General features: G+C 34.4%; 1 protein-coding gene across 2 annotated transcripts in view; it reads left to right on the forward strand.

Annotated features, from left to right (window-relative positions):
* The window catches only part of LOC113154117 (hepatic lectin-like), a 59,041-nt gene that overhangs the window by 17,130 nt on the left and 24,299 nt on the right, over positions 1-17,612 (forward strand). The gene's annotated exons all lie outside the window — the stretch shown is intronic.

The raw sequence follows: 17,612 nt of genomic DNA on the forward strand, positions 1-17,612 counted from the left end.
AAATGACTGATGCTGAGAACAAACACTGAATTAACCCGTTTGTTATTGATTAATAAATGTGAGCCACAACAGCCTGGGTTTTCTTTATATTGGGTAATAAACTCTGTTTAAACTTTCTCATTTGTTGTTTTTATTATCAATTTACAACTTCAAGACGTTAAAAACTGAGTTTCTGATAAATGTTTGGATACCAATGATCCTTTATAAACACAATTGGTGTAGTTTATTAGATCTAACTTAACAACAAACAACACACAAAACTACAAACGGATATTTAAAAAAACAAACATCTAATAGATTTTACAAAAACAAGAAAACTAAATTCTACAAGGACACTTAGGAGCTTAATATAATTCAAACATTTCTCCAAAGTGGATAAAGTTCATTACTGAAAACGAAAATAATCATAAATGACCAGAAGGTGGCGTTTTTTAAATTTAAAATCAGATTTTGATAAGTAAAGTATTCTCTCCATCTTGATTCTGACAGAAGTTTCTTTTTCCACTGAAAACTATAAAGTCTAATAGACGGATGGTCACTTGGTGGTAAAATGACAGATGACTCTACACTGTTGTTAATTTAAAAGTCCTGAAAACAGGAAAGAAACATTAAATATGAGTTCCAAGTATCACATACATGTAGAAAAAACAGGCGTCGTCTGGTGGACACAGTTCATCATTTAATTTGTTAGCTGTAGTCATTTGGTGATTCTGGTGCAATCTGATTTCATGATTCATACACATTCACTGTTCATGTACTGTTGTTTGGTTGTGTAAAGCTGCTTTGTGACAATGTCAATTGTAAAAAGCGCTCTACAAATAAAATTGAATTGAATTGATTGGCCATACTCATTCATTTGTCCCTCGCCTATGCAGCAGTCTAGATGCCAAGGCGACAGAAAACTGTTTTCAGTGAGGCTATTCAGAAAAAAAGTCTTCAATTTGCTAAGTATTGGACGTTGGAGCAATGGATCGAGGTCATGTGGTCTGAAGAGTCCAGATTTACCCTGTTACAGAATGATGGGAGCATTAGGGTAAGATAAGAGGCAGGGGAAGTGATGCACCCATCATGACCAGTGTGTACTGTACAAGCCTGTGGGGGCAGTGCTATGATCTGGGGCTGCTGGAGTTGGTCAGGTTTAGGTTCAGCAACGTTATGTGTCCAAAGAATGAGGTCAGCTGACGACCTGAATATACTGAATGACCAGATTATTACATCAGTGGATTTCTTCTTCTCTGATGACACAAGCATATTCTAAGATGACAATACCAGGAATCATCGGGATCAAATTATAAAAGACTGGTTTCAGGAAGCAGGACACAGTTTTTTCACACATGGATAGACCACAATAGAGTCCAGACCTTAATCCTATTGAGAATCATTAGGATGTTCTGGCGAAGAATTTGTGCAGTGGACCGACTCTCCCATCATCAAAACAACATATTGGCGAAAAATGAATGCAGCTCTGGACGAGAATAAATGTCGTCCAATGACTGTGTGTCTATTATTGAATGCGCAGCATATAAAACTTCCTGTTGTTGATCCAACACCTGAACTAATCAGATCTTACATAAGATGAGAACCAGACATTTCCCATGATGCCCTGAGGTCTTACAGTCAACTGCAGCACGTGGCTCCATAATCTGCAGCCACATCGGTCTCGGATTGTTTGAAGTTAGTTTATATTTCATTTTAGTTTATATAAGAAAAAGTGAACCCAGTTTGTTCTGTAAAAACGACACTTCAGGAAAGAAGTTAAAGAACCACCACTTTTAGTAAATTACTTCCAGTTTTCCCACAATCAAAGCAAACAAGACACAAAACTACAAATAAAGAAAGAAATAAACACCTAACAGAACAAGAAAACAGAATTTTGGAGGAAACTTGGGAACTTCTCAAATGTAGTTTAACATAATTCAAACATTTATCCAAAGGGAATAAACTTCATTGCTGTAAGACTCAAAACGATCATTAAAGGAAACTAAGGGGGCATTTTCTAAACTTGAAATCTGAATTTAAATAAAACTTTGAATTTAATGTTTTTTATTAATATCATGTTTACTTCTTTATTCACACTCACACAACTGTAGAGTCTGTTCTTACAGCCTAAGTTACCTTTATGATGTTTAATAAACCACGTTCAACCTTAAACTGTCTCATTTGTTTTGTTGTAAATTTCTAATTTCAAGTTAAACAAATAAATAAAAACAGTCTGTGTGATTTGTTAGATGTTTTGACAGTTAAAATAAGTTTGGAACCAAAGATTTAAAAAATAAAACTAAATTTTAGAAAAAGAGACAAACATGAGAGAGGAGGTGGCAGCACGTCCACATCTGCTCTGTATTTAAATTTTATTGTTAAACATAAAACATTTGTGTTTAAAGCTAAATGAAAAGCATCAGCATCTGGTTTGTGACTGTTTTATCTAAATTAAAGTTGCAGTTAAAGAAGAATTCAAATATAAAAAGTCTTATTTGGGGGAAGTAGAGTCTCCTTATCTTTCTACAGTATCGCTGAGTCTGAGTTTTTTTGTTAAACCACTAAACTGTGAATGTTGAAGTGTCTGAAACTGTCGTTCACTCAGAGTTAGAGTGACAGACGTTGAAGCTGCACATCGAAAACAACAGTGGAGGAAAGTTAAAGGTGAGTTTTAAATAGGATTTGATGTTTCTCCATTTTCTTCTGTACAAATAGTTTTTATTTTATTAGAATCTGTGAAATGTGTGAGAATAAATAAATGTTTTTGTGTCCTCATCGACTGACATCACTGAGCACGATGAGCCGCTCACAGAGCTACAGAGAAGGTAGGAGGAGAAATGAACATCCACTCAATGTGGATTTGACAAATGTGATGGTTTGAAGGCGTCTGCTGGACTAAATGTTTCTATAAATACAATAAAGGTTTGATAAACACTTTAATTAGACTGTCTAACCCCCAGATACAGTACTGTGTGTTTTAAATCAGACTTTTCCATCTGACGTACAGAACCAGCATCATGTCGTTCAAAGTGATAAATAATTTATAGAAAAGAGTGGGAGCTCAGTTTATTAAGAGATAAACATGAAGTATCTGAAGTATTTCTGGTCTGATTATAATTCAGATCGACCTGTTTTACCATCGATAACACGAAAAGTTTTAACTGCAGGAGATTAATCACAGGAAGGAAAGAAAGATGATAAACAACTGAATGAAGTGGTTTAAAGAAGGAAATGAACACGATGAAAATGTGACAAATCTGCAAAAAGACTTTCTGTGTTTGAAACATATTAAAGACAATAAGTAAACTATCTCATTACTGTCTAGTAAAAACATGCACAGTGTCTTGTTTTAATTCATGGTTTGAGGTAATAACTATTTTTAAATCCAGTTTAATTCAATTATATTTTATTTATATAGTGACAAAATACAACAGACGTCATCTCAAGACTCTTTACAGTGTTCAAGGTTTAAGACCTTACTAAATAGAACTGTACACAGAATTATATAGAAAACTCAACAACCTCTCCGTCTCCTCTAAATGTTCAACAGGTGAAGCTCCTGACAGAAGGTCAAAGGTCACAGCAGAGAGAGTGGCCCTGCTGGTTCTCAGTGCTCTGCTGGCAGCTGCTCTTATTGTTATTTACCGTCTCTGTGAGTTTCTACACTTTTATTCATGTTTTATCATCAAAACCTTCATCTAGTGGAGTTTATATTAAAAGTATCATCACTATGATTCATCTTTAACACAGATGTTTATCAGTGTTTATTATTAATAACTTTAATGACGTCTTTCTTTTTTAATCAGCTTTTGAATATTTCAACACCAAGAAAACTCTGAAGGATGAAAATGAAGCTCTGAGGAAAAATCTCACAGGTTAAAAGTTTGAAACTGTCCAGAGGTTCAGTTTTAAGTCTCACAGTCACCAGGTCACTTTAACATGAGACACATTTTTTATTGTAACCCTCTACAGTCATTTATTTTCCAACAATCTCTCTTTATTTTTTCTGATCAGCTCATTTGATTGAAGTGTTAAAGATTATTGTCACATTTGTGTTTTTTTCAGTATCAATAACTTTAATGTTGTTTCAGACAATCTCCAAACTCTGAAGGATGAAAATGAAGCTCTGAAGAAAATCTCTCAGGTTTGAAACTGTCACAATAAAATCTTCTTTCATAAAAGACAAAGTGTAAGATTTTTTTGTTTTGGCATTTTATTGCTAGATTTAAGTGCAGAGAAGGTTGTGGAAGAGTTTTCATCAATTATTTGAAAGTTGAGAGTGATGCAGCTCAGTGTGCAGAGGTGAGGAGGTCGTTTCACCATCGAGGAACCACAGAAATGAAGAGTTTAAACTGGGATCATTTGAGATAATGGGACCACAAGACTTTGTTCACTTGCAGAGCACAGTGAGGGTTCTAGACCAGGATGAGGAGTTCAGGTAGGTCGGTGCTGTTGAGTTGACTTTGAACACGATGCAGCAGCTACAGGAAGTCAGAGATCTGAAGATTTTAGTTACTGTTCAGAAAATAAAATCAGACAAACTTAATGAATCCTCTTTTATTAACAGAGAAACTCTGTGAAACTAAACCAGTAACCACGGTTAGTAGTTATGCATTTTTGTTTTCACTTCTGTGTCCTCTGATGCTAAAAAGACAGTGATAGATGACAGATACAGTCAGTGATTTATTTATTTTGTACAAGCTGATTTACTACAGAGTGATAACTGAGAGCTGGGAGACTGGAGGTTTTATCTTGAATCAATAAAAGAGAAACTTCATTTTCTCTGTATCAACTGCTCAGTTAAAACTAATAAACTTTAACTTCTTAACTGGAAATTTTCTGCTGTTTCCAAATTAAATATTCTTTTGGATAACTGTAATCTTTACTCTAATCTTCTTAAAGTTCACACATGTCCAAAGTGTGAAGAAGGCTGGGAGCTACATGAGGAAAGTGTTATTATTTCTCCACCAGGGATTCATCCTGGTACCAGAGCAGAGATGATTGTAGACGTGGAGGAGGAGATCTGGTGAAGATAGACAGCAGAGAGGAGCAGGTAGAAAACACTGCAGCAGCTTCATGTTCTCACATCTGAACATTTTATCATCTCAGCACAGAAAAGTCTCACACAGTCAGTTTCATCAACTCTTCCTGTTCAGTCGTTCCTGGAGCTCAGACTGAGAAAGAAGATGGACTATGTTTATGACAAGTTCTGGATCGGACTCACAGACTCAAAGGAAGAAGACAAATGGTTGTGGGTGGACGACTCACCACTGAACACAAGGTTTGATTGTTGTGGAAAAATGTTTTGTCAATGTCCAACATCAAGTCATCAATTTACTGATAAATTCTTTTCTGTTCAACATTTCTTAGTTTTTTTGTTTGGAACGACACCGAGCCGAGCAACGGGCAAGGAAGTAATGTTGAAGTCCGTGAAGGAGAGGACTGTGTGGTTATGGGAAGGAAATCAGGAGCTGATGACCTGAAGTGTTGGTTTGATGTATCCTGCAAAATACCTTACAAAAGTATTTGTGAGAAATCAGCTGAAACTAGACGAGTCTGAAATCCAGTTCAACTTGAGTCAGAATGTGGAGCAAAGATACTGTTGGTAAAACTGATGGAAAATAGAATAAGAGCTCACAATCAATAAAGATACCAACCAGATATGTTTTAAGTTTAAATAAAACTTTGAATTCAACGTTTTGTATTAATATCACGTTTACTTCTTTATTCACACTCACACAACTGTAGAGTCTGTTCTTACAGCCTAAGTTACCTTTATGATGTTTAATAAACCACGTTCAACCTTAAACTGTCTCATTTGTTCTGTTGTTGTAAATTTCTAACTTCAAGTTCCCTGAAAAACATCTGGATACATCTGATCCTGAATAAAAACTGTCTGTGTGATTTGTTCGATATAGTGAAAGTTAAAATAAGTTTGGACCCAAAGATTTAAAAAATAAAACAAATTTTAGAAAAACATGAGAAAGGAGGTGGCAGCACGTCCACATCTGCTCTGTATTTAAATTTTATTGTTAAACATAAAACATTTGTGTTTCAAACTAAATAAAAAGCATCAGCATCTGGTTTGTGACTGTTTTATCTAAATTAAAGTTGCAGTTAAAGAAGAATTCAAATATAAAAAGTCTTATTTGGGGAAGTAGAGTCTCCTTATCTTTCTACAGTATCGCTGAGTCTGAGTTTTTTTGTGAAACCACTAAACTGTGAATGTTGAAGAGATGGGGAAGAAAGGAGGAGCTGTTGACCTCAAGTGTTGGTTTGATAGATCCTGTAAAGATCCTCAGAAATGTATTTGTGAGAAATCAGCTGAAACTGGACGAGTCACACGAGTCTGAAATCCAGTTCAACTTGAGTCAGAATGTGGAGCAAAGATACTGTTGGTAAAACTGAAAATATTAAAGGGCAAAAACTCCACAGACATGTTTTAATTCTCAGTTTTAAGTATGGCATGTTGTCAAAATTTAGGCTACTTCTTATTCTTTATTTTAAAATTACAAATAACATGGACACGATGAAGAGTCTGTTCTCAGTGTTTGTTACCTGGATGCTTCAAGTTTCCACAACACATTTCTGTTTTTTTTAATGAACCATAATTTGTTCTAAACTAGTGTCAAATATTTTACTTACGTCATTTTTCACATTAAAATTATTAAATAACAATAAAAAAACGAATTTAACTTTAAAATGTAATTTATTAATTGAGGAATTTTTGTCATGTAACAAATGACTGATGCTGAGAACAAACACTGAATTAACCAGTTTGTAATTGATTAATAAATGTGAGCTACAACAGCCTGGTTTTTCTTTATATTGGGTAATAAATTCTGTTTAAACTGTCTCATTTGTTGTTTTCTCAATTTACAACTTCAAGACATTAAAAACTGAGTTTCTGAAACATGTTTGGATACCAATGATCCTTTATAAACACAACTGGTGTAGTTTATTAGATCTAACTTAACTACTTCAATTATCATGTTGTTAAAATAAATGTTCTATATAACAACACTTAAATACAGTAAATGAATAGACTGTGATGCAGGATGTGAAAAGTTTCCATGGATTTTTTCCTGCTGTAGAAACAAACAACACACAAAACTACAAATAGATATTAAAAAAAACAAGAAAACTAAATTCTACAAGGACACTTAGGAACTTAATATATTTCAAACATTTATCCAAAGTGTATAAAATTCATAACTGAAAGAGTCAAAACAATTATAAATGACCAGAAGGTGACGTTTTTTATACTTAAAATCTGATTTTAACAACTAGAGTCTTCTCTAAATCTTGATTCTGACAGAAGTTTCTTTTTCCACTGAAAACTATAAAGTCTAAGAGACTGATGGTCCCTTGGTGGTAAAATGACAGATGACTCTACAATGTTGTTATTTTAAAAGTCCTGAAAACAGGAAAGAAACATTAACTATGAGTTCCAAATATCACACATAAGTAGAAAAGGCGCCGTCTGGTGAACACAGTTCATCATTTAATTTGTTAGCCGTAGTCATTTGGTGATTGGCCTTCCTCATTCATTTGTCCCTCGACTATGCAGCAGTTTAGATGCCAAGGCCACAAAAAACAGTTTTTCAGTGAGGCTATTTAGAAAAAAAGTCTTCAATTTGCTAAGTATTGGACTCTGGAGCAATGGATGGAGGTCATGTGGTCTGACGCATCCAGATTTACCCTGTTACAGAATGATGGGAGTATCAGGGTAAGAAGAGAGCCAGAGGAAGTGATGCACCCATCATGACCAGTGTGTACAGTACAAGCCTGTGGGGGCAGTGCTATGATCTGGGGCTGCTGCAGTTGATCAGGTCTAGGTTCACCAACGTTATGTGTCCAAAGAATGAGGTCAGCTGACGACCTGAATATACTGAATGACCAGGTTATTACATCAGTGGATTTCTTCTTCTCTGATGACACAAGCATATTCTAAGATGACAATACCAGGAATCATCGGGCTCAAATTATAAAAGAATGGTTTCAGGAAGCAGGACACAGTTTTTTCACACATGGATAGACCACAATAGAGTCCAGACCTTAATCCTATTGAGAATCATTAGGATGTGCTGGCGAAGACAGTGGTCCGACTCTCCCATCATCAAAACAAGATATTGGCGAAAAATGAATGCATCTCTGGACGAAAATAAATGTTGTGACATTTCAGAATCTTATTGAAACGATGCCACGATGACTGAATGATGTAATCAAAACGAAAGATTATGCAATGAAATACTAGAGTGTGTGGCTCTATTTTTGAACAGGCAGTGTATTAAACTTCCTGTTGTTGATCCAACACCTGAACTAATCAGATCTTAGATAAGATGAGAACCAGACATTTCCCATGATGCCCTGAGGTCTTACAGTCAACTGCCGCACGTGGCTCCATAATCTGCAGCCACATCGGTCTCGGATTGTTTGAAGTTAGTTTATATTTCATTTAGTTTATATAAGAAAAAGTGAACCCAGTTTGTTCTGTAAGAACGACACTTCAGTAAAGAAGTTAAAGAACCACCACTTTTAGTAAATGACTTCCAGTTTTTCTGCAAGCAAAGCAAACAACACACAGAACTGCAAATAAAGAAAGAAATAAACACCTAACAGAACAAGAAAACTGAATTTTGGAGGAAACTTGGGAACTACTCAAATATAGTTTAATATAATTCAAACCCTTATCCAAAGGAAATAAACTTCATTGCTGTAAGAGTCAAAACTATCATTAAAGGAAACTAAGGGGGCATTTTCTAAACTTAAAATCTGAATTTAAATAAAACTTTGAATTTAATGTTTTTTATTAATATCATGTTTACTTCTTTATTCACACTCACACAACTGTAGAGTCTGTTCTTACAGCCTAAGTTACCTTTATGATGTTTAATAAACCACGTTCAACCTTAAACTGTCTCATTTGTTCTGTTTCTGTAAATTTCTAACTTCAAGTTAAATAAATAAATAAAAACTGTCTGTGTGATTTGTTCGATATTGTGACAGTTAAAATAAGTTTGGAACCAAAGATTTAAAAAATAAAAGTATACTTTAAAATAAGAGACAAACATGAGAAAGGAGGTGGCAGCACGTCCACATCTGCTCTGTATTTAAATTTTATTGTTAAATATGAAACATTTGTGTTTCAAACTAAATAAAAAACATCAGCATCTGGTTTGTGACCGTATAATCTAAATTAAAGTTGCACTTAAAGAAGAATTCAAATATCTGATCTCGGGGATATAGAGTCTCCTTATCTTTCTACAGTATCGCTGAGTCTGAGTTTTTTTGTTAAACCACTAAACTGTGAATGTTGAAGTGTCTAAAACTGTCGTTCACTCAGAGTTAGAGTGACAGACGTTGAAGCTGCACATCGAAAACAACAGTGGAGGAAAGTTAAAGGTGAGTTTTAAATAGGATTTGATGTTTCTCCATTTTCATCTGTACAAATAGTTTTTATTTTATTAGAATCTGTGAAATGTGTGAGAATAAATAAATGTTTTTGTTTCCTCATCGACTGACATCACTGAGCACGATGAGCCGCTCACAGAGCTACAGAGAAGGTAGGAGGAGAAATGAACATCCACTCAATGTGGATTTGACAAATGTGATGGTTTGAAGTCGTCTGCTGGTCTAAATGTTTCCATAAATACAATAAAGTTTGATAAAGACTTTAATTAGACTGTCTAACCCCCAGATACAGTACTGTGTGTTTTAAATCAGACTTCTCCATCTGACGTACAGAACCAGCATCATGTCGTTCAAAGTGATAAATAATTTATAGAAAAGAGTGGGAGCTCAGTTTATTAAGAGATAAACATGAAGTATCTGAAGTATTTCTGGTCTGGTTATAATTCAGATCGACCAGTTTTACCATCGATAACACGAAAAGTTTTAACTGCAGGAGATAAATCACAGGAAGGAAAGAAAGATGATGAACAACTGAATGAAGAGGTTTAAAGAAGGAAATGAACAAGATGAAAATGTGTTTGTTGAGTTAATTAAATGAGATGAATCTGCGAAAAAACTGTCTGTGTTTAAAACATCTTAAAAACAAAAAGAAAAATAACTCATTACTGTCTAGTAAAAACATGCACAGTGTGTTATTTTAATTCATGGTTTGTGTTAATAACTATTTTTAAATCCAGTTTAATTCAATTATATTTTATTTGTATTGTTGACAAATCACAACAGACGTCATCTCAAGACTCTTTACAGTGTTCAAGGTTTAAGACCTTACTAAATAGAACTGTACACAGAATTATATAGAAACACAACAACCTCTCCGTCTCCTCTAAATGTTCAACAGGTGAAGCTCCTGACAGAAGGTCAAAGGTCACAGCAGAGAGAGTGGCCCTGCTGGTTCTCAGTGCTCTGCTGGCAGCTGCTCTTATTGTTATTTACCGTCTCTGTGAGTTTCTACACTTTTATTCATGTTTTATCATCAAAACCTTCATCTAGTGGAGTTTATATTAAAAGTATCATCACTATGATTCATCTTTAACACAGACGTTTATCAGTGTTTATTATAAATAACTTTAATGACGTCTTTCTTTTTTAATCAGCTTTTGAATATTTCAACACCAAGAAAACTCTGAAGGATGAAAATGAAGCTCTGAGGAAAAATCTCACAGGTTAAAAGTTTGAAACTGTCCAGAGGTTCAGTTTTTAAGTCTCACAGTCACCAGGTCACTTTAACATGAGACACATTTTTTATTGTAACCCTCTACAGTCATTTATTTTCCAACAATCTCTCTTTATTTTTTCTGATCAGCTCATTTGATTGAAGTGTTAAAGATTATTGTCACATTTGTGTATTTTTCAGTATCAATAACTTTAATGTCATTTCAGACAATCTCCAAATTCTGAAGGATGAAAATGAAGCTCTGAAGAAAAATCTCTCAGGTTTGAAACTGTCACAATAAAATCTTCTTTATTCTTTTTCTCTTTCATAAAAGACAAAGTGCAAGATAGTTTTGTTTTGGGATTTTATTGCTAGATTTAAGTGCAGAGAAGGTTGTGGAAGAGTTTTCAGCAAGTTTTTGAAAGTTGAGAGTGATGCAGCTCAGTGTGCAGAGGTGAGGAGGTCGTTTCATCATCGGGGAACCAAAGATATGAAGAGTTTAAACTGGGATCTTTTGAGATAATGGGACCACAAGACTTTGTTCACTTGCAGAGCACAGTGAGGGTTGTAGACCAGGATGAGGGAGTTCAGGTAGGACGGTGCTGTTGAGTTGACTTTGAACACGATGCAGCAGCTACAGGAAGTCAGAGATCTGAAGATTTTAGTTACTGTTCAGAAAATAAAATCAGATAAACTTAATGAATCCTCTTTTATTAACAGAGAAACTCTGTGAAACTAAACCAGTAACCACGGTTAGTAGTTATGGATTTTTGTTTTCACTTCTGTGTCCTCTGATGCTAAAAAGACAGTGATAGATGACAGATACAGTCAGTGATTTATTTATTTTGTACAGGCTGATTTACTACAGAGTGATAACTGAGAGCTGTGAGACTGGAGGTTTTATCTTGAATCAATAAAAGAGATACTTCATTTTCTCTGTATCATCTGCTTAGTTAAAACTAATAAACTTTAACTTCTTAACTGGAAATTTTCTGCTGTTTCCAAATTAAATAATCTTTTAGATAACTGTAATCTTTACTCTAATCTTCTTAAAGTTCACACATGTCCAAAGTGTGAAGAAGACTGGGAGCTACATGGAGGAAAGTGTTATTATTTCTCCACCAGGGATTCAACCTGGAACCAGAGCAGAGATGATTGTAGACGTGGAGGAGGAGATCTGGTGAAGATAGACAGCAGAGAGGAGCAGGTAGAAAACACTGCAGCAGCTTCATGTTCTCACATCTGAACATTTTATCATCTCAGCACAGAAAAGTCTCACACAGTCAGTTTCATCAACTCTTCCTGTTCAGTCGTTCCTGGAGCTCAGACTGAGACAAAATATGAACGATGATCATGACACGTTCTGGATCGGACTCACAGACTCAAAGGAAGAAGACAAATGGTTGTGGGTGGACGACTCACCACTGAACACAAGGTTTGATTCTTGTGGAAAAATGTTTTGTCCAACATGAAGTCATCAATTTTACTGATGAAGTTTTTTCTGTTCAACATTTCTTAGTTTTTTGTTTTGGAACGACACCCAGCCGGACAACTGGGCAGGAATTAATGGAGAAAACCTCCCTGAAGGAGAGGACTGTGTGGTGATGGAAAAGAAATCAGGAGCTGATGACCTGAAGTGTTGGTTTGATGTATCCTGCAAAATACTTTTTTCAAAAAGTATTTGTGAGAAACCAGCTGAAACTGGACGAGTCACACGAGTCTGAAATCCAGTTCAACTTGAGTCAGAATGTGGAGCAAAGATACTGTTGGTAAAACTGATGGAAAATAGAATAAGAGCTCACAATCAATATGTTTTAAATTTAAATAAAACTTTGAATTCAATGTTTTGTATTAATATCACGTTTACTTCTTTATTCACACTCACACAACTGTAGAGTCTGTTCTTACAGCCTAAGTTACCTTTATGATGTTTAATAAACCACGTTCAACCGTAAACTGTCTCATTTGTTCTGTTGTTGTAAATTTCTAACTTCAAGTTCCCTGAAAACCTCTGGATACATCTGATCCTAAATAAAAACTGTCTGTGTGATTTGTTCGATATTGTGAAAGTTAAAATAAGTTTGGACCCAAAGATTTAAAAAATAAAACTAAACTTTAGAAAAAGAGACAAACATGAGAGAGGAGGTGGCAGCACGTCCACATCTGCTCTGTATTTAAATTTTATTGTCAAATATGAAACATTTGTGTTTTAAACTAAATGAAAAGCATCAGCATCTGGTTTGTGACTGTTTTATCTAAATTAAAGTTGCAGTTAAAGAAGAATTTAAATATAAAAAGTCTTATTTTGGGGAAGTAGAGTCTCCTTATCTTTCTACAGTATCGCTGAGTCTGAGTTTTTTTGTGAAACCACTAAACTGTGAATGTTGAAGAGATGGGAAGAAAGGAGGAGCTGTTGACCTCAAGTGTTGGTTTGATAGATCCTGTAAAGATCCTCAGAAAAGTATTTGTGAGAAATCAGCTGAAACTGGACGAGTCACACGAGTCTGAAATCCAGTTCAACTTGAGTCAGAATGTGGAGCAAAGATACTGTTGGTAAAACTGAAAATATTAAAGGGCAAAAACTCCACAGACGTGTTTTAATTCTCGGTTTTAAGTATGGTATGTTTTCAAAATTTAGGCTACTTCTTATTCTTTATTTTAAAATTACAAATAACATGTCCATGATGTCTGTTCTCAGTGTTTGTTACCTGGATGCTTCAAGTTTCCACAACACATTTCTGTTTTTCTTAATGAACCATAATTTGTTCTAAACTAGTGTCAAATATTTTACTTACGTCATTCTTCACATTAAAATTATTAAATAACAATAAAAAACAAATTTAACTTTAAAATGTAATTTATTAATTGAGGAATTTTTGTCATGTAACAAATGACTGATGCTGAGAACAAACACTGAATTAACTCATTTGTTATTGATTAATAAATGTGTGCTACAACAGCCTGGGTTTTCTTCATATTGGTTAATAAACTCTGTTTAAACTGTCTCATTTGTTGTTTTGTCAATTTACAACTTCAAGACGTTAAAAACGGAGTTTCTGAAAAATGTTTGGATACCAATGATCCTTAATAAACACAACTGGTGTAGTTTATTAGATCTAACTTAACTACTTTAATTATCATGTTGTTAAAATAAATTTTCTATAAAACAACACTTAAATACGGTGAATAAATAGACTGTGATGCAGGATGTGAAAAGTTTCCATGGATTTTTTCCTGCTGTAGAAACAAACTACAAATAGATATTTAAAAAACAAACATCTAATAGATTTAAAAAAAAAACAAGAAAACTAAATTCTACAAGGACACTTAGGAACTTAATATAATTCAAACATTTATCCAAAGTAGATTAACTCCAGTACTGAAAACGAAAATAATCATAAATGACCAGAAGGTGGCGTTTTTTATACTTAAAATCTGATTTTAACAACTAGAGTCTTCTCTAAATCTTGATTCTGACAGAAGTCTCTTTTTCCACTGAAAACTATAAAGTCTAAGAGACTGATGGTCACTTGGTGGTAAAATGACAGATGACTCTACACTGTTGTTAATTCAAAAGTCCTGAAAACAGGAAAGAAACATTAAATATGAGTTCCAAATATCACACATAAGTAGAAAAGGCGCCGTCTGGTGGACACAGTTCATCATTTAATTTGTTAGCTGTAGTCATTTGGTGATTGGCCTTCCTCATTCATTTGTCCTTCGACTATGCAGCAGTTTAGATGCCAAGGCCTCAAAAAACTGTTTTTTAGTGAGGCTATTTAGAAAAAAAGTCTTCAATTTGCTAAGTATTGGACTCTGGAGCAATGGATGGAGATCATGTGGTCTGAAGAGTCCAGATTTACCTTGTTCCAGAATGATGGGAGTATCAGGGTAAGAAGAGAGGCAGAGGAAGTGATGCACCCATCATGACCAGTGTGTACAGTACAAGCCTGTGGGGGCAGTGCTATGATCTGGGGCTGCTGGAGTTGGTCAGGTCTAGGTTCAGCAACGTTATGTGTCCAAAGAATGAGGTCAGCTGACGACCTGAATATACTGAAGGACCAGATTATTACATCAGTGGATTTCTTCTTCTCTGATGACACAAGCATATTATAAGATGACAATACCAGGAATCATCGGGCTCAAATTATAAAAGACTGGTTTGAGGAAGCAGGACACAGTTTTTTCACACATGGATAGACCACAATAGAGTCCAGACCTTAATCCTATTGAGAATCATTAGGATGTGCTGGCGAAGACAGTGGTCCGACTCTCCCATCATCAAAACAAGATATTGGCGAAAATTGAATGCAGCTCTGGACGAAAATAAATGTTGTGACATTTCAGAATCTTATTGAAACGATGCCACGATGACTGAATGATGTAATCAAAACGAAAGATTATGCAATGAAATACTAGAGTGTGTGGCTCTATTTTTGAACAGGCAGTGTATTAAACTTCCTGTTGTTGATCCAACACCTGAACTAATCAGATCTTAGATAAGATGAGAACCAGACATTTCCCATGATGCCCTGAGGTCTTACAGTCAACTGCAGCACGTGGCTCCATAATCTGCAGCCACCTCGGTCTCGGATTGTTTGAAGTTAGTTTATATTTCATTTTAGTTTATATAAGAAAAAGTGAACCCAGTTTGTTCTGTAAAAACGACACTTCAGGAAAGAAGTTAAAGAACCCCCACTTTTAGTAAATTACTTCCAGTTTTCCCACAAGCAAAGCAAACAACACACAAAACTACAAATAAATAAAGAAATAATCACCTAACAGAACAAGAAAACTGAATTTTGGAGGAAACTTGGGAACTTCTCAAATGTAGTTTAATATAATTCAAACGTTTATCCAAAGGGAATAAACTTCATTGCTGTAAGAGTCAAAACTATCTTTAAAGGACAATAAGGGGGCATTTTCTAAACTTAAAATCTGAATTTAAATAAAACTTTGAATTCAATGTTTTGTATTAATATCATGTTTACTTCTTTATTCACACTCACACAACTGTAGAGTCTGTTCTTACAGCCTAAGTTACCTTTATGATGTTTAATAAATCACGTTCAACCTTAAACTGTCTCATTTGTTCTGTTTTTGTAAATTTCTAACTACAAGTCCCTGAAAAACCTCTGGATACATCTGATCCTAAATAAAAACAGTCTCTGTGATTTGTTAGATATTGTAACAGTTAAAATAAGTTTGGATCCAAAGATTTAAGAAATAAAACAAATTTTTAGAAAAACATGAGAAAGGAGGTGGCAGCACGTCCACATCTGCCCTTTATTGAAATTTCATTGTTAAATATAAAACATTTGTGTTTCAGACTAAATGAAAAGCATCAGCATCTGGTTTGTGACTGTTTTATCTAAATTAAAGTTGCAGTTAAAGAAGAATTCAAACATCTGATCTTGGGGAAGTAGAGTCTCCTTATCTTTCTACAGTATCTTTTTACAGAATCTATCTTTTTCTATCTTTGAGTCTGAGGTTTTTTCGTTAAACCACTAAACTGTGAATGTTGAAGAGATGGGGAAGAAAAGAGGAGCTGTTGACCTCAAGTGTTGGTTTGATAGATTCTGTAAAGCTGAACACAAACGTATTTCTGAGAAATCAGCTGAAACTGGTCGAGTCACATGTGTCTGAAATCCAGTTCAACTTGAGTCAGAATGTGGAGCAAAGATACTGTTGGTGAAATTACAAATAACATGGACACGATGAAGAGTCTGTTCTTAGTGTTTGTTTCCTGGATGCTTCAAGTTTCCACAACACATTTGTGTTTTTCTTAATGAACCATAATTTGTTCTAAACTAGTGTCAAATATTTTACTTACTTCATTCTTCACATTCAAATGATTTAATAGCAAAAAAAATAACAAAAAAAAACGTAATTTATTCATTGAGGAATGTTTGTCATGTAACAAATGACTGATGCTGAGACAAAACACTTAATTAAGCCGTTTGTTATTGATCAATAAATGTGAGCTACAACAGTCTGGGTTGTCTTTATATTTATTTATTAACTATGTTTAAACTGTCTCATTTGTTGTTTTCTCATTTTGCAACTTCAAGACATTAAGAATTGACTTGAGGACTGTGATGCAGTTTTTGAAAAGTTTCTATGTTTTTATTTTTTGCTGTAGAAACAAACAACACACAAAACTACAAATAACTAAAAAAAACACAATAAATAAACACATTAGAGTTTTTACAAGAACAAGAAAACAAAATTCTGCAAGAACGCTCAGGAACTTGACAAACATAGTTTAATATAATTCAAACATTTTACTCAAGAGACATTGTGAACAAAGTGGATAAACTCCATCACTGAAATAGTCAAAACAATTTTAAATCACATAAATAAGTGGTGTTTTTTTATACTTAAAATCTGATTTTGATAAATAAAGTATTCTCTCAATCTTGATTCTGACAGAAGTTTCTTTTTCCACTGAAAACTATAAAGTCAAAGAGACTGATGCTCACTTGGTGGTAAAATGACAGATGACTCTACACTGTTGTTACAAATTCCTCCCTTTGCCCCTGTCTGTGTTTAGTTTAGTTTAGTTTAGTTTAGTTTAGTTTAGTTTAGTTTAGTTTAGTTTAGTTTAGTTTAGTTTAGTTTAGTTTAGTTTATGGTTATGGTTTTATAGTTTGTGGGACTAATGACTGACTCAGTTCACCTTTTAGTCTCTGTTTGTTTTATAAACACCCCTCAGTCCTCTGGTTTCTGCTGGTTTGTTGCTCATGATTCACACCACTCTGTTCATGCTCATTACGCCTTTCCTTCACCACACTGATTAGTTTGTATGTTTGTTCGTTTGTCAGGAACTGCTCTGTTTTAGTTTGTGAGTTTGAATTGTTTTGTCTGCGTTTATGAAGCGTTTTTAGTTGATATACTTTGTACGGTTTGTTTGTTAATGTTCTCCTTGGGCAGTGATTTTAGTTTCTTACTTCGCATTTCTAATTACAGAGTTGTTTGTATTTTTGTCTATTGATTATTTAGTTGG

Source organism: Anabas testudineus, chromosome 11 (genome assembly GCF_900324465.2).
Source record: "Anabas testudineus chromosome 11, fAnaTes1.2, whole genome shotgun sequence".
Classification (NCBI taxonomy): Eukaryota; Metazoa; Chordata; class Actinopteri; order Anabantiformes; family Anabantidae; genus Anabas; species Anabas testudineus.